The 24,720-nt window shown below is 50.4% G+C and overlaps 1 protein-coding gene across 2 annotated transcripts in view; it reads left to right on the top strand.

The window, feature by feature from the left end:
* LOC138790120 (uncharacterized) overlaps positions 1 to 24,720 on the top strand; it is a 74,325-nt gene that overhangs the window by 1,557 nt on the left and 48,048 nt on the right. For both annotated transcript variants that reach the window (XM_069969087.1, XM_069969086.1), the window contains exon 2: positions 17,511 to 17,569. The gene's annotated coding sequence lies outside the window, so the exon portion shown is untranslated. The remainder of the gene's footprint in view (positions 1 to 17,510; positions 17,570 to 24,720) is intronic.

Raw genomic sequence — 24,720 nt, 5'->3', positions numbered from 1 at the left:
GTACAGGGAGAGTGCTAGGGGAATGCAGGGAGGAGAGCTGGGAGAGTACAGGGAGAGTGCTAGGGGAATGCAGGGAGGAGAGCATGGGGGAGTACAGGGAGAGTGCTGGGGGAATGCAGGGAGGAGAGCATGGGGGAGTACAGGGAGAGTGCTGGGGGAATGCAGGGAGGAGAGCATGGGGGAGTACAGGGAGAGTGCTGGGGGAATGCAGGGAGGAGTACAGGGAGAGTACAGGGAAGAGGGAGGAGAGCATGGGGGAGTACAGGGAGAGTGCTAGGGGAATGCAGGGAGGAGAGCATGGGGGAGTACAGGGAGAGTGCTAGGGGAATGCAGGGAGGAGAGCTGGGAGAGTACAGGGAGAGTGCTAGGGGAATGCAGGGAGGAGAGCATGGGGGAGTACAGGGAGAGTGCTAGGGGAATGCAGGGAGGAGAGCATGGGGGAGTACAGGGAGAGTGCTGGGGGAATGCAGGGAGGAGAGCATGGGGGAGTACAGGGAGAGTGCTAGGGGAATGCAGGGAGGAGAGCTGGGAGAGTACAGGGAAGAGGGAGGAGAGCATGGGGGAGTACAGGGAGAGTGCTAGGGGAATGCAGGGAGGAGAGCATGGGGGAGTGCAGGGAGAGTGCTAGGGGAATGCAGGGAGGAGAGCATGGGGGAGTACAGGGAAGAGGGAGGAGAGCATGGGGGAGTACAGGGAGAGTGCTAGGGGAATGCAGGGAGGAGAGCATGGGGGAGTACAGGGAGAGTGCTGGGGGAATGCAGGGAGGAGAGCAAGGGGAGTACAGGGAGAGTGCTGGGGGGAATGCAGGGAGGAGAGCATGGGGGAGTAAAGGGAGAGTGCTGGGGGAATGCAGGGAGGAGAGCATGGGGGAGTACAGGGAGAGTGCTGGGGGAATGCAGGGAGGAGAGCATGGGGGAGTACAGGGAGAGTGCTGGGGGAATGCAGGGAGGAGAGCTGGGAGAGTACGGGGAGGAGGGAGGAGAGCTAGGAGAGTACAGGGAAGAGGGAGGAGAGCATGGGGCAGTGCAGGGAGAGTGCAGGGGGAATGCAGGGAGGAGAGCATAGGGGAGTACAGGGAGAGTGCTGGGGGAATGCAGGGAGGAGAGCATGGGGGAGTACAGGGAGAGTGCTGGGGAATGCAGGGAGGAGAGCATGGGGGAGTACAGGGAGAGTGCTGGGGGAATGCAGGGAGGAGAGCATGGGGTAGTACAGGGAGAGTGCTGGGGGAATGCAGGGAGGAGAGCATGGGGGAGTACAGGGAGAGTGCTTGGGGAATGCAGGGAGGAGAGCTGGGAGAGTACGGGGAGGAGGGATGAGTGCAGGGAGAGTGCTGGGGGAATGCAGGGAGGAGAGCATGGAGGAGTACAGGAAGAGTGCAGGGGGAGTACAGGGAGAGTGCAGGGGGAGTTCAGGGAGAGCATGGGGGAGTGCAGAGGGAGTACAGGGAGGAGAGCATGGGGGGTGCAGGGGGAGTTCAGGGAGAGCATGGGGGAGTACAGGGAGAGTGCAGGGGGAGTTCAGGGAGAGCATGGGGGAGTGCAGAGGGAGTACAGGGAGGAGAGCATGGGGGGTGCAGGGGGAGTACATGGAGAGTGCAGGGGGAGTTCAGGGAGAGCATCGGGGAGTGCAGAGGGAGTACAGGGAGGAGAGCATGGGGGGTGGAGGGGGAGTACAGGGAGGAGAGCATGGGGGGGTGGAGAGGGAGTGCAGGGAGGCAAGCATGGGGCAGTGCAGTGAGAGCATGGGGGAGCATGCAGGGAGAATGCAGGGAGAGCATGGGGGGATGTGGTGTCCCACCACAGGTGGTTCTGTTTGAACACCCCTCGCAAAAGCCTGGTACTTCAAAATTAAAGTGGTGATGAAGTTATGTATAAGTTTTGCCACTAGATGTCAGTATTATGTATATTTCTGTACCTATTGCACAATTGTAGTCACCTAAGGGTTACTGTATTGTATTTTGTGATTCTGTGCACCAATGAGAGAGATTCTTTTCTTCTACCTATCTTTATTCTCCTTTCTTCTCACACTCTCTTCTCCACCACTCACAGGAACTGTTACATACACCTTGTAGGAAGTTGTCACATGGGGAGAGGAAGTGTAGTTCAGTTCTTCTCTGATTCTCTGAGGAGTAGCACACACAGATCAGGCATCCCTGCTGAGCTTAGCCAGGTTCCCTGTCCGCGACAGACCAGCTGAAGTGTACAGACACGTATGGAGAACACAGAGACTTTCTTTCTTAAAGCAACTGTTCTACTCACGATGCAGTGCTAAACACTAAAGAGAGGACAAGTCAGAGGACTCCCCAACCCAGGCCGTGAACATATCTACACAGTGCAGGACAGTATCCTAAAGCAAAGGAATTGATCCAGATAGAGCAAAGCAGCCAAGGGTCTACATACTCTATCTCGCAGCGCAGGTGACACCGGATGATTTCGGACACTTTGCTCAACTCAGGTAAGTAGAACTGGGGCTTGTGTCACCCTGATAGGACGGGTAACTCGACACTGCAGGGCAAAAGGTGGTATAGCAACAAAGGTCGAAACACGGGCACAAGTATTCTTCTTCTTTCAAGTATTCACTTCTCAAGTCTTCTTCTGCTTCTAAAGCCCAGGCAGAGCACAGTACTACATTGGGTTGGGACTCTCAAGACAAACTCCTCTCCACCTCTCTGAACTCTCTACTCTTCTCAGCACATAACCAAGTCAGCACTGCTACTCTACTCACTACCTCAGTATCTCTTAGCACAGATTCAGTGAAAACGAGTCTGTACCTTCACAGTCACTTATTGTCCTGTATGACCAGAGACTTGTCAGTAAAGAAAAGTTTATTTATTCTACTGGGACTCAGTGATCATTGCACCAGAACCTGCACACACCAGCTACACCGTCCTTGGGTCATCTCCCCTTTCTGTGGGTGGCAGTTCTGACAGTTCGAGAGGGAGGAGAGCATGGGGGAGTGCAGGGAGAGTAGAGGGAGAAGAGCATGGGGGAGTGCAGGGAGAGTAGAGGGAGAAGAGCATGGGGGAGTGCAGGGAGAGTAGAGGGAGAAGAGCATGGGGGAGTGCAGGGAGAGTAGAAGGAGGAGAGCATGGGGGAGTGCAGGGAGAGTAGAGGGGGGAGTGCAGGGAGAGTAGAGGGGGGAGTGCAGGGAGAGTAGAGGGAGGAGCAGGGCCGATTCTGGGGTTTCTGCCGCCTGAGGCAAACCTCAGGCGGCCGCCCCCTGACAACCCCCCCCCCCCCCCGCCGCCGTAACCGGATCACCTGCGCCGGCACCCCCCGCATCCCGCCCCCCCCCCCCCCCCCCCGCCGTAACCGAATCACCCGCGCCTGGACGCCCCGCACTCACCTGTCCTGCAGCAGCCGTCCCGTCCCGCTCACCGCTGTCTCCCGACCCTGCAGCCGCTCACCTGTCCTGCCGCAGCCGTCCCGTCCCACCGCTGTTCCTTTCCGCGCTCCAGTGCCGTCAGTCAGCAGCTGTCATCGCCCTCCAGAGAGTCGTGAGTGCCTGGGGTCAGCGGGGGCATCGCGGCCCCCGCTGACCACGGGCACTCACGACTCGCTGGAGGGCGATAACAGCTGCTGACTGACGGCTCGGGACAGCGGTAAGCGTTGGCGGTGGGACCGGACGGCTGCGGCAGGACAGGTGAGCGGCTGCAGGCGCAGGGCTGCTGTCTGCCGCCCCCTGCAGGGGCGCAGAATCTGCCGCCTGAGGCGGAATACTCATTCCGCCTCATGGCAGAAACGGCCCTGGGGAGGAGTGCAGGGAGAGTAGAGGGAGGAGAGCATGGGGGAGTGCAGGGAGAGTAGAGGGGGGAGTGCAGGGAGAGTAGAGGGAGGAGTGCAGGGAGAGTAGAGGGAGGAGAGCATGGGGAGAGTAGGAGGAGGAGAGCATGGGGGAGTGCAGGGAGAGTAGAGGAAGGAGAGCATGGGGGAGTGCAGGGAGAGTAGAGGGAGAAGAGCATGGGGGAGTGCAGGGAGAGTAGAGGGGGGAGAGCATGGGGGAGTGCAGGGAGAGTAGAGGGGGGAGTGCAGGGAGAGTAGAGGGGGGAGTGCAGGGAGAGTAGAGGAAGGAGAGCATGGGAGAGTAGAGGAAGGAGAGCATGGGGGAGTGCAGGGAGAGTAGAGGGGGGAGTGCATGGAGAGTAGAGGGAGGAGAGCATGGGGGAGTGCAGGGAGAGTAGAGGGAGGAGTGCAGGGAGAGTAGAGGGAGGAGAGCATGGGGAGAGTAGGAGGAGGAGAGCATGGGGGAGTGCAGGGAGAGTAGAAGGAGGAGAGCATGGGGGAGTGCAGGGAGAGTAGAGGAAGGAGAGCATGGGGGAGTGCAGGGAGAGTAGAGGGAGAAGAGCATGGGGGAGTGCAGGGAGAGTAGAGGGGGGAGAGCATGGGGGAGTGCAGGGAGAGTAGAGGGGGGAGTGCAGGGAGAGTAGAGGGGGGAGTGCAGGGAGAGTAGAGGAAGGAGAGCATGGGAGAGTAGAGGAAGGAGAGCATGGGGGAGTGCAGGGAGAGTAGAGGGGGGAGTGCATGGAGAGTAGAGGGAGGAGAGCATGGGGGAGTGCAGGGAGAGTAGAGGGAGGAGAGCATGGGGATGAGTGCAGGGAGAGTAGAGGGAGGAGAGCATGGGGATGAGTGCAGGGAGAGTAGAGGGAGGAGAGCATGGGGGAGTGCAGGGAGAGTAGAGGGGGGAGTGCAGGGAGAGTAGAGGGAGGAGTGCAGGGAGAGTAGAGGGAGGAGTGCAGGGAGAGTAGAGGGAGGAGAGCATGGGGAGAGTAGGAGGAGGAGAGCATGGGGGAGTGCAGGGAGAGTAGAGGAAGGAGAGCATGGGGGAGTGCAGGGAAAGTAGAGGGAGTGCAGGGAGAGTAGAGGGAGAAGAGCATGGGGGAGTGCAGGGAGAGTAGAGGGGGGAGAGCATGGGGGAGTGCAGGGAGAGTAGAGGGGGGAGTGCAGGGAGAGTAGAGGAAGGAGAGCATGGGAGAGTAGAGGAAGGAGAGCATGGGGGAGTGCAGGGAGAGTAGAGGGGGAAGTGCATGGGAGAGTAGAGGGAGGAGAGCATGGGGGAGTGCAGGGAGAGTAGAGGGAGGAGAGCATGGGGATGAGTGCAGGGAGAGTAGAGGGAGGAGAGCATGGGGATGAGTGCAGGGAGAGTAGAGGGGGGAGAGCATGGGGGGGGAGTGCAGGGAGAGTAGAGGGGGGAGAGCATGGGGGGGAGTGCAGGGAGAGTAGAGGGAGGAGAGCATGGGGGGAGTGCAGGGAGAGTAGAGGGAGAAGAGCATGGGGGAGTGCAGGGAGAGTAGAGGGAGGAGAGCATGGGGGAGTGCAGGGAGAGTAGAGGGAGGAGAGCATGGGGGAGTGCAGGGAGAGTAGAGGGAGGAGAGCATGTGGGAGTACAGGGAGAGTAGAGGGAGGAGAGCATGGGGGAGTGCAGGGAGAGTAGAGGGAGGAGAGCATGGGGGAGTGCAGGGAGAGTAGAGGGAGGAGAGCATGGGGAAGTACAGGGAGAGTAGAGGGAGGAGAGCATGGGGTAGTGCAGGGAGAGTAGAGGGGGGAGTGCAGGGAGAGTAGAGGGAGAAGAGCATGGGGGAGTGCAGGGAGAGTAGAGGGAGGAGAGCATGGGGAAGTGCAGGGAGAGTAGAGGGAGAAGAGCATGGGGGAGTACAGGGAGAGTAGAGGGAGGAGAGCATGGGGGAGTGCAGGGAGAGTAGAGGGAGAAGAGCATGGGGGAGTGCAGGGAGAGTAGAGGGAGGAGAGCATGGGGGAGTGCAGGGAGAGTAGAGGGAGGAGAGCATGGGGGGAGTGCAGGGAGAGTAGAGGGAGAAGAGCATGGGGGAGTGCAGGGAGAGTAGAGGGAGGAGAGCATGGGGGAGTGCAGGGAGAGTAGAGGGAGGAGAGCATAGGGGAGTGCAGGGAGAGTAGAGGGAGAAGAGCATAGGGGAGTGCAGGGAGAGTAGAGGGAGGAGAGCATGGGGGAGTGCAGGGAGAGTAGAGGGAGGAGAGCATGGGGAAGTGCAGGGAGAGTAGAGGGAGAAGAGCATGGGGGAGTACAGGGAGAGTAGAGGGAGGAGAGCATGGGGGAGTGCAGGGAGAGTAGAGGGAGAAGAGCATGGGGGAGTGCAGGGAGAGTAGAGGGAGGAGAGCATGGGGGAGTGCAGGGAGAGTAGAGGGAGGAGAGCATAGGGGAGTTCAGGGAGAGTAGAGGGAGGAGAGCATAGGGGAGTGCAGGGAGAGTAGAGGGAGGAGAGCATGGGGGAGTGCAGGGAGAGTAGAGGGAGGAGAGCATAGGGGGGAGTGCAGGGAGAGTAGAGAGGAGAGCATGGGGGGGGGAGTGCAGGGACAGTAGAGGGAGGAGAGCATGGGGGAGTACAGGGAGAGTAGAGGGAGAAAAGCATGGGGGAGTGCAGGGAGAGTAGAGGGAGGAGAGCATAGGGGAGTGCAGGGACAGTAGAGGGAGGAGAGCATGGGGATGAGTGCAGGGAGAGTAGAGGGAGGAGAGCATGGGGGGAGTGCAGGGACAGTAGAGAGAGGAGAGCATGGGGGGGAGTGCAGGGAGAGTAGAGAGAGGAGAGCATGGGGGGGAGTACAGGGAGAGTAGAGGGAGGAGAGCATGGGGGGAGTGCAGGGAGAGTAGAGGGGGGAGTGCAGGGAGAGTTGAGGGAGAAGAGCATGGGGGGGAGTGCAGGGAGAGTAGAGGGAGAAGAGCATGGGGGGAGTGCAGGGAGAGTTGAGGGAGAAGAGCATGGGGGGGAGTGCAGGGAGAATAGAGGGAGAAGAGCATGGGGGGGAGTGCAGGGAGAGTAGAGGGGAGTGCAGGGAGAGTAGAGGGAGGAGAGCATGAGGGAGTGCAGGGAGAGTAGAGGGGGGAGTGCAGAGAGAGTAGAGGGAGGAGAGCATGGGGGAGTGCAGGGAGAGTAGAGAGATGAGAGCATGGGGGAGTGCAGGGAGAGTAGAGGGGGGAGTGCATGGGGGGGGGAGTGCAGGGAGAGTAGAGAGGAGAGCATGGGGATGAGTGCAGGGAGAGTTGAGGGAGGAGAGCATGAGGGAGTGCAGGGAGAGTAGAGGGGGAGAGCATGAGGAAGTGCACTAGAAAAAAATCACTAAATGTTTGCTAAAGTTGCACAAAAACTTTTTTGCAAAAACCTTCATAATGTGAAAGGTTAACTGAAGCCGCAGATGTGATGATAATATTACTGTCTGGCTATGTATACAGCCTGTCTGCTAATGCTACAAAGTGACACTATGAGGCGTTATGTTACGTTAGTTCAGTAAATTTCAGGAGTTTTTTTTAATCTAGTACATTCTCGTTTTTTTCTTCGTTTTATCCAAGTAATCCATGACATTCCGGTAGAGTAAGCCCTCAGGACGTTGTTGGCGTGCACAGATGATGGCGGCTCCATGGCGCGATCCCCTCGCGTTACGTTTTCAGAGCAAACACTCGGCTCCAAGATTTAAGATGATTTTCTGACTAAACGGCGCCCACCGCTGTGATAAAGAGAGACTTCCGGATCTCCATGGCAACCGTAGCCGTTTGTATATAATAACAGGACGGCCCCCAATCGTACGCTGTGTCTCCATACATCGTGTAATCCTTTAAGGAGCAGAATTACTGGTTGTTATCGCTCTCACAGACCAGAATAAATCTACCTGTATAGTAAACACAGGCGTGAGATGAATACGGGTCAGGGTTTATACCGTAGGGGTCGGGGGCTTGTGGTGCTTGATAGAAGAGAAAGGAGAGAGAGATAGAGAGCAGCCATGGAGCTATGTGGATGGGACTGAGATGCAATACCTGATACCACCTGTAGATGAGGGCGGCGCTGTGCTGGGATAGCCCACATTTACTTGGGCCATTCATTTAGGCTGGTGTATGACAAGTCTATATGGTGGCTCACAGCTCACATACCAGATGGCTGGAGGGACCACTATGAACTTTGCTTTATGACTTGGTGCATTGACTTCTGATATGGCGACTGTCACCACTGAGAACGGACGGTACTCCTGGGTATCTGGCTGGTTGTCAGGCTTAAAGGGTTTGTCTGGTACCACAAAACTGGGGAACGTGGCCTGAGCTGGAATGAAAAAACCCTATCCTCACTTGCTGATCCCCCGCTGCGTCCCAGTATCTGCTGATCAGCACTTCCTGCTGGCAATGCTGGACTGATCGCTGGTTGGGGGGCGGGGGGGCCGGACATTTTCTCCATGTTTGTTGGAAATTAGCAGAAAAATACTGCTCACCAGTCATTGGGCGTCATCAGTGGAGGGGATCATGATGGGTGAGTATAACGTTCGTTTTTTTTTAGTTTTTATAGCAGCCCAAGCCCCTTACTCCACACATGTGGTATGGAAAATCTCATATAGTTGATGCAATATCTAATTTAAAGTCAAGTGCATTGTGGGATGGCGATATAAGTCCAATTTCCATACTCGGGCACTGTGCTGCTGCCCTTACATATCAGACCTCTTATCCTTACCTCCCCTGCTCCCCCGGTGTCGTTCTGCGGTGTCTCTCAGCCCCCCACTGACTAAAGACCAAACTCCAAGACAAACTCTTCTTGGCAGTGACTTCTAATAGTTGATGTTTAAGGAGAACCCCGCACAGAAGGGCTGAGCAGATAGATATGTGTAGTTTTGGGGAGAAAGATTCAGTAGAACTTGCAATTTATTGGTCTAATTCCCTGCACATCCTGGGTTGAGGAGTCCAGGGGGCGGTCCTGTGAAGGTGACCATGAAAGGTTAATACTTTTGGGAAAAAACATTGTATTCCTTGAAATGCCTTCAGCTTTGGAACCACTTCTAGCTGGACAAGACTGGTTTACGAGACATGTTGGAATGTTGGCAGCCCCCCCCCCCCCGAGAGGACACCACCCTGAACTCACAAAAGAAGAAGATGATGTCTAATAAATAACCACTAACCAGCTCACTGAGCCGAACAGGATATAGCTAACCATTTATGGAATAACCAATCACAGTATTACATGTATACTCTTTGTGACTTGAAACTCCGCCTATAATGAAGGAACATATAATCAATGTGAAACTAAATAAAGAATGGAGTATACTTCTATCTCAGCTGAGAGAGAAGGCAATACCGACTATTTGTGTCTGGTGTTTTCTCCTCGTCGCTAGCACTCAGCTTTATTCAATTTGGACAGGGATAGTCACTTGGGAATAAGGTGGATGAAAAGGTAAAATTCACCTTATCAGTCCTACTCTGATTCTGTCATGACAGGCAGGCGTAGACAAGACAAAAGACAGTGGGCCCTAGATCTGAACCCACCCACTGTCACCTGCCTACTTGCCTCAGTCGACCCTAAACGGTCGTGGACAACCACGGAGTCGGTCCCTACACTGCGTAGGTGAATACACAAAACGTAGACAGACAAACAAAACACAATAGAGGATAGTCAACTAGCAGGGTCAAAACCAAACAGACAACGCAGTACAAAATCAGAAGGAGAGCGGATAGTCAAATGTCAGGCAAGAGGTCAGAACACGGGTAGAGCAATAGCAAGGGGATTAGGACAGGGAACGCTGGGAAAGGAGCAGGGGAGCTGGGACTAGTAACAACTAATAGCCAGCGGGGAACTGAGGGATCTGACTGCTTTTTATCCTGGATCAGAGACTAGGTCCAGCAGCTGATTGGACCAGCCCTGATCCCAGCACCAAGCTCAGCTGAACAGACCTAGCAGTGCAGTAACCCCTGCACAGCCAGAAGTCTGACAGGCAAGGTAGGTGTGGCTGGAAAGTAAAACACAGTTCATTCAGTGCAAACACAGACAGAAATTCAGCGCTTCCTCGGCCCCCCGGCACGGACTGAGGAGCGCAAAGTCACGTTTCTAACAGTACCCCCCCTCTTATGAGGGGCCTCAGGACCCTCACTCAAAGGACGAGGCTTAGAGGGGTTACAATTATGAAATTGTCTAATGAGACGGGGAGCGTGGACATCTCGGCTTGCCACCCAAGTCCGTTCTTCCGGGCCGAACCCCTTCCAATGAATGAGGTATTGAACGGAGTTCTGCACCCGGCGAGAGTCCAGAATTTTCTCAATTTCAAACTCAAGCTCCCCTTGAATGACCAGGGGATCTGGAGGAATAGACGGCAACACAGGAGTGATATACCTTTTCAATAGAGCCTTATGGAACACATTATGAATTTTCATGACTCTTGGCAATTGCAACCTGAAAGAAACAGGGTTAATTATCTCAGTGATGACATATGGCCCAATGTATTTGGGTGCCAGTTTTCCAGACGGAACCCTAAGTTTCAAGTTTTTGGTGGAAAGCCACATCTTGTCACCCACTAGGTATTCTGGGCCAGATATGCGTCTTTTGTTGACTTGTTTTTTCGATAATTCCTGGGCTTTAACCAAGTTCTCAAGAGCTTGGGCCCAGACTGTGCACAGTCTTCTATAGGTTTTTTCAGCTGACGGGTTAACAGATTCAGCAGCATGCGCAGATGAAAACCTCGGATTAAAACCATAATTGCAGAAAAATGGCGACATTTTGGTAGAATGATTTTCTCTATTATTGAGGGCGAATTCTGCCAAGGACAAATACTCCTTCCATTTGTCCTGGGCACTAGAAACAAAGCATCTTAGAAATTGTTCTAATGATTGGTTGACTCTTTCAGTCTGCCCATTAGTCTGAGGATGGAAGGCAGATGAAAATGCCAATGAAGTCCCTAATCGACCACAGAACTCCCTCCAGAACTTAGAGACAAACTGCACCCCTCTATCAGGCACAATGTTCTCTGGAACCCCATGAAGTCGTAAAATGTGATTGATGAACAGATATGCTAACGTACGTGCATTAGGGAGTTTCTTAAAGGGAATCAGATGGCACATTTTAGAAAATCTATCAGTTACGACCCAGATAACAGTCTTCCCTTTTGAAGATGGCAAGTCAGTGATAAAATCCATTGAAATGTGGGTCCAGGGTCTCTCAGGCAAAGGGAGAGGATGTAGAAGACCTTCAGGTAATCTACAAGAAACCTTGGACCTGGCACAGACCTCACAGGCCTCAACAAACAGTTTAGTATCTCTGGCCCCCGAGTCGAAGGTTGGGGGGTACAAAGAGTTTTCCCTCCGGGATGTTCCTAGGGGCTAGGGATTGTGAATCTACCACCTGGGCGGCAAGGTCAGGTTGGAGGGTGGCAACGACCACACCTGGTGCTAAAATAGTCTCAGGTTCTTCCCTGGGGGCACTGCTGGCCTCAAAGCTGCGAGACAGAGCATCCGCTCGGACATTCTTAGAACCCGGACGGAAGGTAATTTCAAAATGGAACCTGGTAAAAAATAACGCCCACCTTGCCTGTCGAGGAGTAAGGCGCTTAGCTTTATCAAGGTATAAGAGATTTTTATGATCAGTTGAAACCCTGATCTTATGTTTAAGCCCCTTCAAGGAAGTGTCTCCACTCATCAAAGGCCCATTTAATGGCCAACAACTCCCTGTTACCAATGTCATAATTACACTCAGTTTTAGAGAACTTCCTTGAAAAATAGGCTACAGGTCTAAGATTAGTGAGGGTCTCGGAACCTTGTGAGAGGACCGCTCCAACCCCCACTTCTGAAGCATCTACCTCGATGATGAATGGCTGATCTAAATCCGGCTGAATAAGCACTGGGGCCTCAGAAAAACATTTTTTCAACTGTCCAAATGCCTGTACAGCTTCGGGACTCCAGTTCACAAGATCAGCTCCTTTTCTGGTTAAGTCAGTCAGTGGTTTGGCAATGACTGAGAAGCCTTTAATAAATTTTCTATAATAATTGGCAAATCCTAAAAATCGTTGCAGGGCCTTTAGACTAGTAGGTCGTTCCCATTTCTCAATAGCAGCCACCTTCAGTGGGTCCATACAGAAGGAGTTAGGGGTGATAATGTAACCCAGAAAAGAGACCTTTTGGATCCCGAACTGGCATTTGGACAGTTTAGCGTACAGATGGTTCAATCTGAGCAATTCCATAACATTACGAACGTGGCCTATATGTGAGGCCCAATCAGGAGAGAAGATTAAAATGTCATCCAGATAAACTACTAAAAATTGCCCAAGATATTTACGGAAAACATCATTAACAAAATGTTGAAAAACTGCCGGCGCGTTGCTTAACCCAAATGGCATAACCAGATATTCAAAATGCCCTTCAGGCGTATTAAAGGCAGTTTTCCACTCGTCCCCCTCCCTTATTCTTATCAGATTGTAGGCCCCATGTAGGTCAATCTTTGAGAACCACTGGGCGCCCACAATCTGATTGAATAGATCCGGAATTAGGGGAAGGGGATGTTGGTTCTTAATGGTAATCTTGTTTAGTTCACGATAATCAATGCACGGTCTAAGACCACCATATTTTTTCCCCACAAAAAAGAACCCAGCCCCTAAGGGAGAGCAAGAGGGACGAATGTGACCTTTGCGAAGGCTGTCCTGGATATATTCTCGCATGGCCTCCCTCTCAGGTCTAGACAGATTGAAGATTCTTTCCTTAGGATACTTGGACTCTGGCATCAAGTCAATCGCACAATCATAAGGTCGGTGTGGCGGTAGCACCTCCACAGCCTTCTCATCAAAGACATCAGCAAAGTCAGATAAAAACTCAGGAATTGCTCCCTCCACAGGAGAACAATCTGTGACATTCAGCGCAATACAATGAGAAGCACAATTTGGCCCCCATTTAATCAATTCCCTGTTAGACCAGTCAAACACAGGATTATGCTGGTCCAACCAGGGCAAACCCAAAATAATGTCAGAGGATAAGTTATCCATAACCAGAAAATCAAGATTTTCTTTGTGAACTGATCCAATTTGCACCTCAAGATGCGGAGTGATGTACTGGATTTTACCCCGGGCCAAAGGGGTAAAATCAGCACCAGTAATAGTTAATGGACATTTAAGCAGAAGAGGGCAAATTCCCAAGCATGACCAAAACGTGGAGCTACTAAAATTGGCAGAAGCTCCAGAATCCACATGAGCGTACCCAGAAATACACTTATTACCTAAAAACAACGAGATGGGCAACATCAATTTGTTCTTATTTTCTAGAGGTACCTGTGCGCCTGAGTGACTCTCTCGACAGTCACTCAGACGCTGGAGTCTTTTCGCCGGTTGACCAGGCTTGGATGGACATTCTTTCACCCAGTGACCAGACTTGCCACAGTACAGGCAGAGATTGTGCTGTAGCCGAAGAGCTCGTCGGGTCTGGGTGTCAGCAGCACCTAGTTGCATGGGTTCTTCTTGTGACAACAGAGGAACAGAAGGATTAGACTTAGGAGTAGAGTTAGGGAAAGAAAGAGATTTAGAAGCATCAGAGGCGCTCTTTTCCCCACGTCTGTCTCTGAGTCTCCTGTCAACCCTTATTGCCAATGTCATAGTCCCTTCTAACGTGTCAGGGGTAGGGTACACCACTAATAGGTCCTTAAGTTGGTCAGACAACCCCATCCTAAATTGACACCTCAATGCTGGATCGTTCCACCCTGAAGGAACGCACCACTGACGGAATTCTGCACAGTACTCCTCTACAGGTCTCTTACCCTGTCGCAGAGAAGTCAGCTGTCGCTCTGCCACAGCGGTTCTGTCTGGGTCATCATATAGTAACCCCAGGGCATCAAAAAATTGGTCCACTGAAGATAATTCCATAGAATCAGGGGGTAACGAAAAAGCCTACTCCTGAGGAGGACCCTGCAAGAGAGACATGACAATGCCGACTCTTTGGGTTTCATCTCCTGAGGAGCGGGGACGTAAACGAAAAAATAATTTGCAACCTTCCTTGAAGATCCTGAAGGCCTTCTTTTCCCCTTTAAATTTTTCGGGGAGCAGAATCGGAGGTTCCAGAGGCATTGCCGCGGTCATGGTCACTTGCCGTGGTGTGGACTCCTGCTCCTGCACCTGTTCTGCAAGATTCTGAACTAGCCTGTTCAGACCTTGCATTTGCTCAACCAGAGCTTTCACAGGATCCATGATGATCAACCAGAGCTTTCACAGGATCCATGATGATCCGCAAAAGAAAAAAAAAAAATTTTTTTTTTTTATTTTTTTTTTTAGAGGCTGGCTATTCTGTCATGACAGGCAGGCATAGACAAGACAAAAGACAGTGGGCCCTAGATCTGAACCCACCCACTGTCACCTGCCTACTTGCCTCAGTCGACCCTAAACGGTCGTGGACAACCACGGAGTCGGTCCCTACACTGCGTAGGTGAATACACAAAACGTAGACAGACAAACAAAACACAATGGAGGATAGTCAACTAGCAGGGTCAAAACCAAACAGACAACGCAGTACAAAATCAGAAGGAGAGCGGATAGTCAAATGTCAGGCAAGAGGTCAGAATACGGGTAGAGCAATAGCAAGGGGATTAGGACAGGGAACGCTGGGAAAGGAGCAGGGGAGCTGGGACTAGTAACAACTAATAACCAGCAGGGAACAGAGGATCTGACTGCTTTTTATCCAGGAAAAAAGACCAGGTCCAGCAGCTGATTGGAGCAGCCCAGATCCCAGCATCAAGCTCAGCTGAACAGACCTAGCAGTGCAGTAACCCCTACACTGCCAGAAGTCTGACAGGCAAGGTAGGTGTGGCTGGAAAGTAAAACACAGTTCATTCAGTGCATACACAGACAGAAATTCAGCGCTTCCTCGGCCGCCCGGCACGGACTGAGGAGCGCAAAGTCACATTTCTAACAGATTCCTTGTATATAAAACTACAGTAACTGTCAATCACTGATTGGGCCCTCCCACTAGACTCCTAACCCCAGAATGAGCAGAGGTTTAGATAAAGAAATTATTAATGATACAGTTTCCCATATATCAGTCTGCTTGGCTCCTACTGCTCTTTACCATGCTGCCCGCCTCTATACCATGCTGCCCGCCTCTATACCATACTGCCCGCAGATCCTTCAATGGGACAGGTCTCCTTTAAGAAGCTTCCAGATAAAAGGGAACAAACCGCCGGAGAACAATGCCGCTTCTCGATAATGTCGTTGGCTTTGTATCAGCTTGATATGGAAATCAGGAAAGTCTTGAGCAACCTTTCTCCAAGAAGTCCTGAAGCAGAAGGAAGGTTGGCACAGACCCGTCTCCTCCGACAAAGAACACGCGAGGCTGACATATAAAGAGGTTTATTTATAGACGAGCGCAGCGCCAGAAAGCATCCCGCGTTCCCCTCCAAATACCATAGAAAACATGGAGGGGTTTAACTTCTGCGCACAGTGGAAGGGTCGCAGGTCGGCCATCTTCTTCTCAATTATAGAATATTCTGTATGGAAATCAGCAGCAAATCAACACCATAAAGGGTTAAATGTAAATCCGATATGAAGCCCCCACAGCGACCGTGTTCTACCGCGATGTTCTCAGATAACACTGACATTGTGACAAGTAGTGTTCAGCGTAATTTGTAGCTTCGGTAATGGCCGCCCTGTGCGCTCCGGTTCAGGAGACCATATGGGACGTTCATCGTGAGCGCTGGTAATGAAGGACGCCGGGTCCCGTGTTGGGAACTAATCTGATCAGCGTTTCATTGTCGTTTGCTTAATTGAGTTTACTCTTCGTGTTTCTCTCGTCTATTAGTATTCTGCCTCATTTCGTATGCGGATTCATTGCAACGTTTTTTTATTTTGCTGACAATCCGGTTGCGGAGTTTTTCATCATATTCATGTATTCAGCGCTTCATTTACATATTTAGAAACAAGCGACAGCAGCCAATACTGGTTTTATTGTAAGTTTTTAAAATAATATTCCAACCGATCTGTGTACACAGCTCCTCTGTAGGCAGATGTGTCTCCATGGTAACAGACTACATGTAAGTCCTTAGTAGTCTGATCCTGCAGTCACGCTCTGCTCCGTATATCTCGCTCTATTTCTTCACATAGGAAGGGGTCGTTGGCTTGTTGGGTTCTATCCTCTTCTCTTTTTGAGAACACTCTAGTAATAAACCATAGATGCTGAGTGGAGATATGTATGAGTCCAGGTAACATGGCAGGTGCTCAGGCTGCGTTGTTGCCCGTTCCGAGTATCTGCTGTAATGTAGCCTGTGTAGCCTGTGTAGACTGAGACTCGATGTGCTCCCAATGTGTATACATTGAGTTATAGCAGCCGGAGAACTGACAGAAACGTTAGCAGCCCTACAGAACCCACAGGGGATCTACCCCGGCCCTACAGAACCCACAGGGGATCTACCCCGGCCCTACAGAACCCACAGGGGATCTACCCCTGGCCCTACAGAACCCACAGGGGATCTACCCCCGGCCCTACAGAACCCACAGGGGATCTACCCCCGGCCCTACAGAACCCATAGAGGATCTACACCCGGCCCTACAAAACCCAAAGGAAATCTACCCCGGCCCCACAGAACCCACAGGGGATCTACCTCGGCCCTAAAGAACCCAGAGGGTATCTATCCCCAGCCCTACAGAACCCACAGGGTATCTATCCCCAGCCCTACAGAACCCACAGGGTATCTATCCCCAGCCCTACAGAACCCACAGGGGATCTACCCCGGCCCTACAGAACCCACAGGGGATCTACCCCTGGCCCTACAGAACCCACAGGGGATCTACCCCTGGCCCTACAGAACCCACAGGGGATCTACCCCCGGCCCTACAGAACCCACAGGGGATCTACACCCGGCCCTACAAAACCCAAAGGAAATCTACCCCGGCCCCACAGAACCCACAGGGGATCTACCCCGGCCCTACAGAACCCACAGGGGATCTACCCCGGCCCTACAGAACCCACAGGGGATCTACCCCCAGCCCTACAGAACCCACAGGGGATCTACACCCGGCCCTACAAAACCCAAAGGAAATCTACCCCGGCCCCACAGAACCCACAGGGGATCTACCCCGGCCCTAAAGAACCCAGAGGGTATCTATCCCCAGTCCTACAGAACCCACAGGGTATCTATCCCCAGCCCTACAGAACCCACAGGGGATCCACCCCTAAACTACATAAACATACATAACTAGTCCCCCGCCTTTACATCACACTGTGTGACAAATTACAGAGGAGACCAGGATATATAAGCTACAGATACTGCAGGTTTTCTGGAAATGTTATCTTGACAGGAAATATCTGCCTGACGTGTTATCCAGTATCCAGTATCATTACTTACAATACAATGTGTTCAGTAGAGACAGAGAATGCTCAAGTCTGATCATTCGGCATTTGATTACCGGTGGCTGAAGTAGTTCTATGCCGCCCCCCTAAGGGTCATATTCCAAGGGCCGAGCAACGATGTAAACAAGCGCCGATTTGCTAGATTGGCGCTCGTTTACTGGGCCTATTCCCCGACCCGACAATCGTTATCGAGGGCTGCAGGGACATTGTTACCGATGTCCTTGCAGCATACATTACCTAGGAGGGCTTCTCCTCATCTCCGTCTTCCATTGGCTTTAGACGAGGCCGATGCCGCCATAACTGTGAATACTGAACGTTCCTCCTCTAATGTCCCATGTTTCATTGATTGAGTTTTTCTTTTTATGAATCTGAAACCGTCATGTGACATCCAACTGATTATTTGCTATCCCCTTTACAATTGTTAGATGTGAAAAAGAGGAATCGTTGTGTGACGGCTGGGACGTCCCTGCTCCGAGCGATGACGGTGAGTCCTTCTACTGACCTCTTCTCTTGTACATTTCTGTAGATAGGGGCTGAGTAGAATAAGCAGTACACCCCTCTAAGTAATATATACCGAACAATTCCTCGAATCCCGGGACATCATCGTAAGGAACCCGTAGCAATAGATGTGATGGATCCCCTGGGACTTAGGGTGGTATTCCACGGGCTGACCAGGGCCCAATCAACGATGTAAACGAGCGCCGATCTGCTAGATCGGCGCTCAATTACTGGGCCTATTCCACGGCCCAACAATCATTTAGCGAGGGCTGCAGGGACATTACCGATGTCCTTGCAGCCCTTGTTTCATACATTACCTGTCCGGGCTGCAGGTCTTCTCCTTCTTCCTCCCGGTCCTGTGCCGCAGCAGCTTTGAAGCGGCTTTCTGAACTGACAGACCGCTCAGCCAATCACTGGCCGCGGCGGTCCCGGACAGTGATTGGCTGAGTGGTTTGTCAGCTCAGACAGGCTGCTAAGAAGCTGGTTGCTATTCCACGTAGCGATGCACCCCGCTATTCCATGTACCGATGATTTTAGGTTTGAACCTAAATAAATGATCAGCCGATGACACAATCATCGGCTGATCGTTCTCTCTATTCCACGGAGCGATAATCGTCTGAATCTGGCCGATTCGGCTGATTATTGCTCCGTGGAATAGGCCCCTTATCTGCTCTGTATAATGTATATAAGAATCTCTGCATATATGTCTACACCATTACTGGAAACCAGGAACCTTAGACCCCCCCTCCCCCATCATGTAGATCGCCACTTCTAAAGGCTCCATCAGGTGTCCTATAGAGAATTTTCTGTTTTATTCTGTATTTTCATGTTAAAAAGATGACCACTGCCACGAGGATGATGGAAAAGCCATAAATCACTCTGCCTATGGTGCCTATGTTCACACCACAGAATAGATGAGGACTTTCACATGTCAATTCTTTGGGTGAATCGCAGATTGCGCTTGAGAAATCCCATTGCACCAATGGGACAAGCAGAATTCCTTGCCTATTCCATTGTGAATGGGAACCCACCCATCCTAGTATCGAGATGGAACCTATGCAAAAGTTTTTTCCTGGAGGTGGTGGACCTGGGTTGGGGCTTAAAATTTCCCATGGATTGGGATTAAAATGTTTGGAAATGGCCTGTAGGTAACTTCCCAGTAACAGTCCCAGTAAATACTGGAAAGCAACGTAATACAAGGAAACTGCATCCAACGTCTCCAGCTACCGGGAGTCACATGCCGAGTGTATGGTTTGGAAAACATTGCTGAACCCGTGTGGACCCAGTGGATCACTATCCTATCCCATTGCTCCAGGTTCGGCTTCTCTATTATCAGTTCACCAGGGTAATAGATTTATGTCGGGGAGATGTGGCGCCTCATGGTGACCAGTGAAATATACGGAGGGGTTCTATATATAGAGGGGTTCTATGTTGTGGCTTATATAGAAGGGGTCATAGAAGAACACAATATATGGGGTGGTCTTCCTGAGACAAGGTGGGATGAGCAAACTTTTGAAAAGTTTGGTTCAGTTCGATTCGTCGAACTTTCGTGAAATTCGGATTTGTACGAATCGAACCTAAAATGAACCTTGCTATAACGGCTGAATAATTGCAGTTACAATAGTGGGAGTCTCATAGGGTATACATGTAGTTTTGTTTAGTTGCAGTTGCTATTACAAAGAAAAAAGTGGAAAAAATCTAAGTGCAAAAAGTGAAAAAAAAATTAGCCAAGGTGTAAGTGATTACACGGGACATAGGACACAAAGTTCCTTGGACTCAGTAGGGTGGAAAACAGACATTTGACAATGGAACCAGTAGGAGTAATAGTACTGTAATAGTACCTGATTGTACCCAGGCCAGTATGGTTGAGAACAGACAATTGACAGAGGAGGAGGAGGATGTTCAGCCTTGGAGTGGTGGCCTGGGAATCCTGATGATGTTGTTCAGCGCACTTTTCAAAACACGCACAAGTGGGATGATTTTGTTGAATCCATCGTCATGCCTGTTAACAATCAGAGTCGCATCCTCAAAAGGGATCAACAATTGGCAGGAAATGTTCGAAGAAACCTGTGTACTATGAGGTTTATCACATGTGCCATACAAAGTGTATGACTCCCTGCTGCACTGCAGAGACAATGTTCCTCCCTTTGTTCCCACCGTTAGTTGACCTTGGCTCAGCCATTCATATATCTCCTCCCTGATGGTCCGGAGGAGCTCCTGCCCACTGTGGCTCCGTTCACCCAGGCTTACAAAATGGAGGACAGCCTGAGAGCACCGGGCCTGACATCGTTGGTAAGACACCGGGGCAGGTTGGACTGCAGTCAAAGTGGTGGATGGTTGCAAGGAGGTGGAGACAGAACTTGTCCAGAACTGGCCCCCTAAAGCACCGGGGAGGTGACAGTGGCAAGAATGGGCTAACTTCCTGATGGGCTTCTGGGGGAATGTTGACCCAATGGGCACTAACAGACATGTACTGCCCTCGCCCATAATTAAAGGAGCAGACATCAGCACTCAGGTGCACGGTCTTGGACACCAAGAATCCCAATGAGTCGCCAACATTTTTCTTCACAACTCCTATTTTTTGAACCTTTATTGTAAATATATGAACTGAGATTTTCACTTAATAAAGTAGATCAGCTTGAACACTGAAGTTGCTTTCATGTGTCTTGGTTGATACTCACAGACAGCTGTCACATTACATTTTTTATTAGGCAGCACCCAGGTATATCTGAGGAGACTAATTTAAGGTCTCACCCTAACAGGGGTGACGGCACACATCTTGATAGTCATAGAAAACCAGGATACAAGGGATTATAGTAGTAATAATCCCTTGTATCCTGGTCTATTCTGTGATTTTATTTGTTATTATTATTTTAACCAGATTTGTTATGAACATTCGCTCTTCCCTAGTTCCTAACATTGAAGTTGACCCTGCGGTATCTGTCCAAACTAAAGACTGTCTATAAGAACTGTAATACAGATTATCAGAAGTCACCCAGAAATGATAACGTTACATAATAAATGACTAGAAACAATAGCGGGGTCTCGTCGGCTCATGATTGATCGCTGTTTACTTGATTAATAATTCACTATAACATCATTTTCATGAACGCTGCCAATGACCGAGCCACATTTACTGTCCCATCAATCACAAGAGAAGAGTAAACCCACAAACAAATTACCAAGCAGATGATTGATGGGACCAGATAAGATTTCTGTATCCGCAGTCATAATCCTGCGCTAAAGACTGAACACGTCCAACCAGAGCGAGAAGGATGGAGAAGACGTCGGGGTGATAACCAACTTCTGTAACGGGAGGTGGTCAAATCTTTATGGCGACCAAACTGCTCACTGCGCTTTATGGGTCACCTGAAAGTAATGATGTCTATGATGTCATATATCCATGTAGCAGAAGATGATTGTGGTGTATTGTATGTCGGTAAACTGGCCAAGCAGTATGCAGGTATACACCGAATTGTGCCCACCCCAGATCCATTGATCTCAGGAGACCAAACACCTTCTTTTAGTCACTATGGTTGGTCCATTTCTGTAATGCACATTACCGCAAATAGACTGCAGTATTCATAGATGAGACCCCCGAACCCCCCCCCCCCCCCCCCCCCCCCCCCACACCACCACCACCACCACTGAGGACCCCAAAAAGCGAAAACCTTAACTCACAAGAGGACAGAGGAGGCATGGAAACCACATGATCAGCCAGAAGAAAATCACAATGAAGGGGTTTCCTGGACAATGATACTGGTGACCTACAGTCAGGATCATTTGGTGGTCCACTCCTCCAAGGAAGTGATTGAAGAGGCCGTGATGAGCGCTGTTGCCTCTTCCATGTTTACCAGGCAATGTCCGTTACTACAGCTCTCTGCCTGGTCACCAATGAAGAAGCCACAGCATTTGGGCACTTTAAAGGGAACCTGTCACTAGATGTATTCCACCTTAAATGAGGGCAGCATAAACTAGTGATAGAAATGCTGCACAGGTCGATGTATTACTGACATCATTCTGTTCAGCCGTTCTCCTAATATGCAGGAGAATAGGATTATTGCTGCACCCCTCCCCCCGCCCTCCAGCTGCTGATTGACAGCTGACTGCCTATACACAGCATGGATAGATAACTGCCAATCAGCAGCTGGAGGGAGGAATGTGCTGGTGCTCATGAATATCCAGGACTGAGCTCATGCATATAATGGAGATGACTACTTATTGTCCATGTTATTCAGGAGGAGATCTCTGGATCTCTGCACAGAACAATGTAAGTGATCCATCATTCTGTTCTCCTTCTCTGTCACCAGTGTATGTTACCCTGAGATAGGACGCCATAAACCTACTAACAGAGTCTCTTTAATCAGTTGGTCAATGCTCAGGCGCCTGTCATATTCAATTAGGTGAAGAAAATTAGACCTAGAAAAATGTTTGAAGACATCACTCCGGATCCCTGACTGATCCCTCTGGTGACATCTGCTAAAGCCAAGATTTTGCTGTGCAATAGAAAAGTGGCATCTTCCATGCAGATTCTTCGATGATATTTCAGTAAATTGTCATAGGTGGCGCTCCGACTGCCGGATACCCATGTCAGAAATGGCTGAAGTGCCCACGATCGGTGGGGAAGTTCCTGAGCAGAAATTCTCACGCCCAATTAAATAAGTGACATAAGTGATTCAATGGAAAACCCCTTTAAGAATGATCAGTCTAATGGTCTAAAAGGTGAAGGTGGATAGAAGAGAATGGAAACCGAGGGGAAAACCTGATAGATGGAGGCAAACACTACGATATCGCAATAGTATAACAATAGTGAATTCTATAGCTACACTTCATGATTGTACAAAGCTCTTGACTTTCCGCAAGCTCAGCCACATGACAGTGCCAAGAATCACGTTACCATGTTATTCATCCAAACAGGAGGCCGATGCCAGCACAAGCGTCACGTCTATCGTGGTAATATTGTAGTCAGCTTCTTCAATATGAAATAGAATATCTTTACAATAGGTTCCGGCTGTTAGTGACGAGATGTTCTCCAATGTCAGGATCGCAGCATGAAGTGTCGGGGGAGGATTGTTTCACAACATTCATGTTATGGAGGTCACATATCCTGCGCCGTAGTCCATATCGGGGAGCTGGATGAATCACAACGTGTAGTTTCCAGAGAACCTCTCAGTCTGGATTGTTGTGGTGTAGTTTGGTGGTGTAGAGGTTCACGCATTCGCCCACAGTCCAGCTAGGAACCATTAGTGTTTTTGGCCACTTATTACGACCTTGTTTCACCTACTATACTTATTTACGGCGAAACCAAAATGCTAAAGCTTCAGGTCAGGACTCAGGTGAGTGGTTGAAGAGAACAGGGAAGTGCCACCCGAATCTCACCTGCTTCCCTATCCATACCTACCTGGAATATCCACCTTAAAGGGGTTGTTTGGTGAGCAGAAGACAGCCGTGAAACTTTTCCTCTCCACGTTTCTGAGAGGTGAGGGGCAATATCTAATAGCTGCACAATATTGATGACAACATGTGCGGGCGTAGCTTCAAGAACAAGACTTAGCCCCCCCCCCCCCCCCCCCATGTCTCAGAAGACTTACCTTTGAGATGTGGAATCTGTAAAAACGAGCGCTGGGAAGTGGAAGGCTTCAGTTATCTTCTGCTCCACAAACAACCTCTTTAAGCGATGGCCCCAAACTGGGAGACGGTCCCTTCTTGTCTAAATGCACAGGAGAAGGAAGGGTAAGAAGATAGACAGCAAGCTGGGTGACCAGGAGGGAAGGAGGGAACGACCAGGAGCCAGGAGGGAACGTCAGGGACAAAGTCAGGGCTATAAAAGAGTCCGAACCATGGAGGAACTTAAGGACCAGATCCGGAAGCAGGAAAACCAGGGAACAAGCCCGAGGTCAGAACACAGAAGACCCAAATCACTGGGAATAGACGCTGGTGAAGGAAGACAATCATCAATCATAGACGACCATGGCCAGTGACTTCCTGTTTACATCAGGAAATGCTGGTGCTGAGCTGACATCCCTTCCCTGATAGACATGGTATATAGCGACCTGTAGGAAAGGTGATATCTGACCAAGGCCTTCACTATGTCTCATCCTGTCGCCCTGTCAGTGGAGTTGGAGGGTTATCTGTCCATGAGGACGAGACGCATCCAGCCATAATAGAACAATGGAGGCTTTTCTTTATTACTAGGTTTAGTACTTTCATTTAAAATTGTAGAGCGAGCGGCGCGCGGCAAAGAATCCTCCATTACCGGGGAAACGTCCTTGTCTCTTTACTTAAGCTTTTAAATGAAAATCTGCTGACATTTCCCGGTAAATTATTGAAAGTGTGTGCGAATGTTTCCTCGAGTCATCTTGGGACACTCGACTGAATGCAGCTCTGCAGCTTTGTATTATTCACATGTCCGGCTCCAGTCACATCTACTCTACGTCCGTCCAGATCTCTCAGGATTTCTAACCTCCAGCCCCAGAGCGTCGAGCGCCATCCAGCTCTGCCATCCAGCAACGATATTATAGGAGAAAACTTATGACTTGTGAATAAAGACGAATCCGAGCACAGACTTAGGGTCCTATCAGACAAAGTGATTTTTAGCGATTAATAATTAACGATAAACAATTGCAGACAAGATAATTTATTGTTAACCTGAGGTCGTTCCCCATACTGCACAGAGCGATAGTCGTATTGGTTACTCCATCTGATCCCAGCAAATGAAGGAACAATGTGGAATTACACTAAACGATTAGTGACCGAATCTGGAACTACAGCGAACGATTTAAGAATGATTTTGGTGTCAGCAGCAAACGAAGGATAAACGATTTCTCGTTGGTCGCTTGATCGTTGCTGCATTTACACAAAACGATTATTGTTTAAATTTGAACAATATAACAATAATTTGCACGATAATCGTCCCATGTAGTAGGGTCCTAAGTGTGAAATACAAGGACGAGGGACCATTCAGCCATTGAATGGATGAGCGTTTAGTTCCGCGATAGTCGTTGCTATGAGCTCCATCATTTGCTCGGTGCTGCTATCATGTCCTTGGTGCCATGCATCTCCCCATCTGTATTCTCCCCCATGATTCTGATCTTTGTCTCATGACCAATGTAACTGAATACTAACTACATTATTACT

The sequence above is a fragment of the Dendropsophus ebraccatus genome, chromosome 4 (assembly GCF_027789765.1).
Source record: "Dendropsophus ebraccatus isolate aDenEbr1 chromosome 4, aDenEbr1.pat, whole genome shotgun sequence".
In the NCBI taxonomy this organism is placed as follows: domain Eukaryota; kingdom Metazoa; phylum Chordata; class Amphibia; order Anura; family Hylidae; genus Dendropsophus; species Dendropsophus ebraccatus.
The sequence above is the reverse complement of the archived record's forward strand: the minus strand, read 5'-3'. Positions and strand labels throughout refer to the sequence as shown.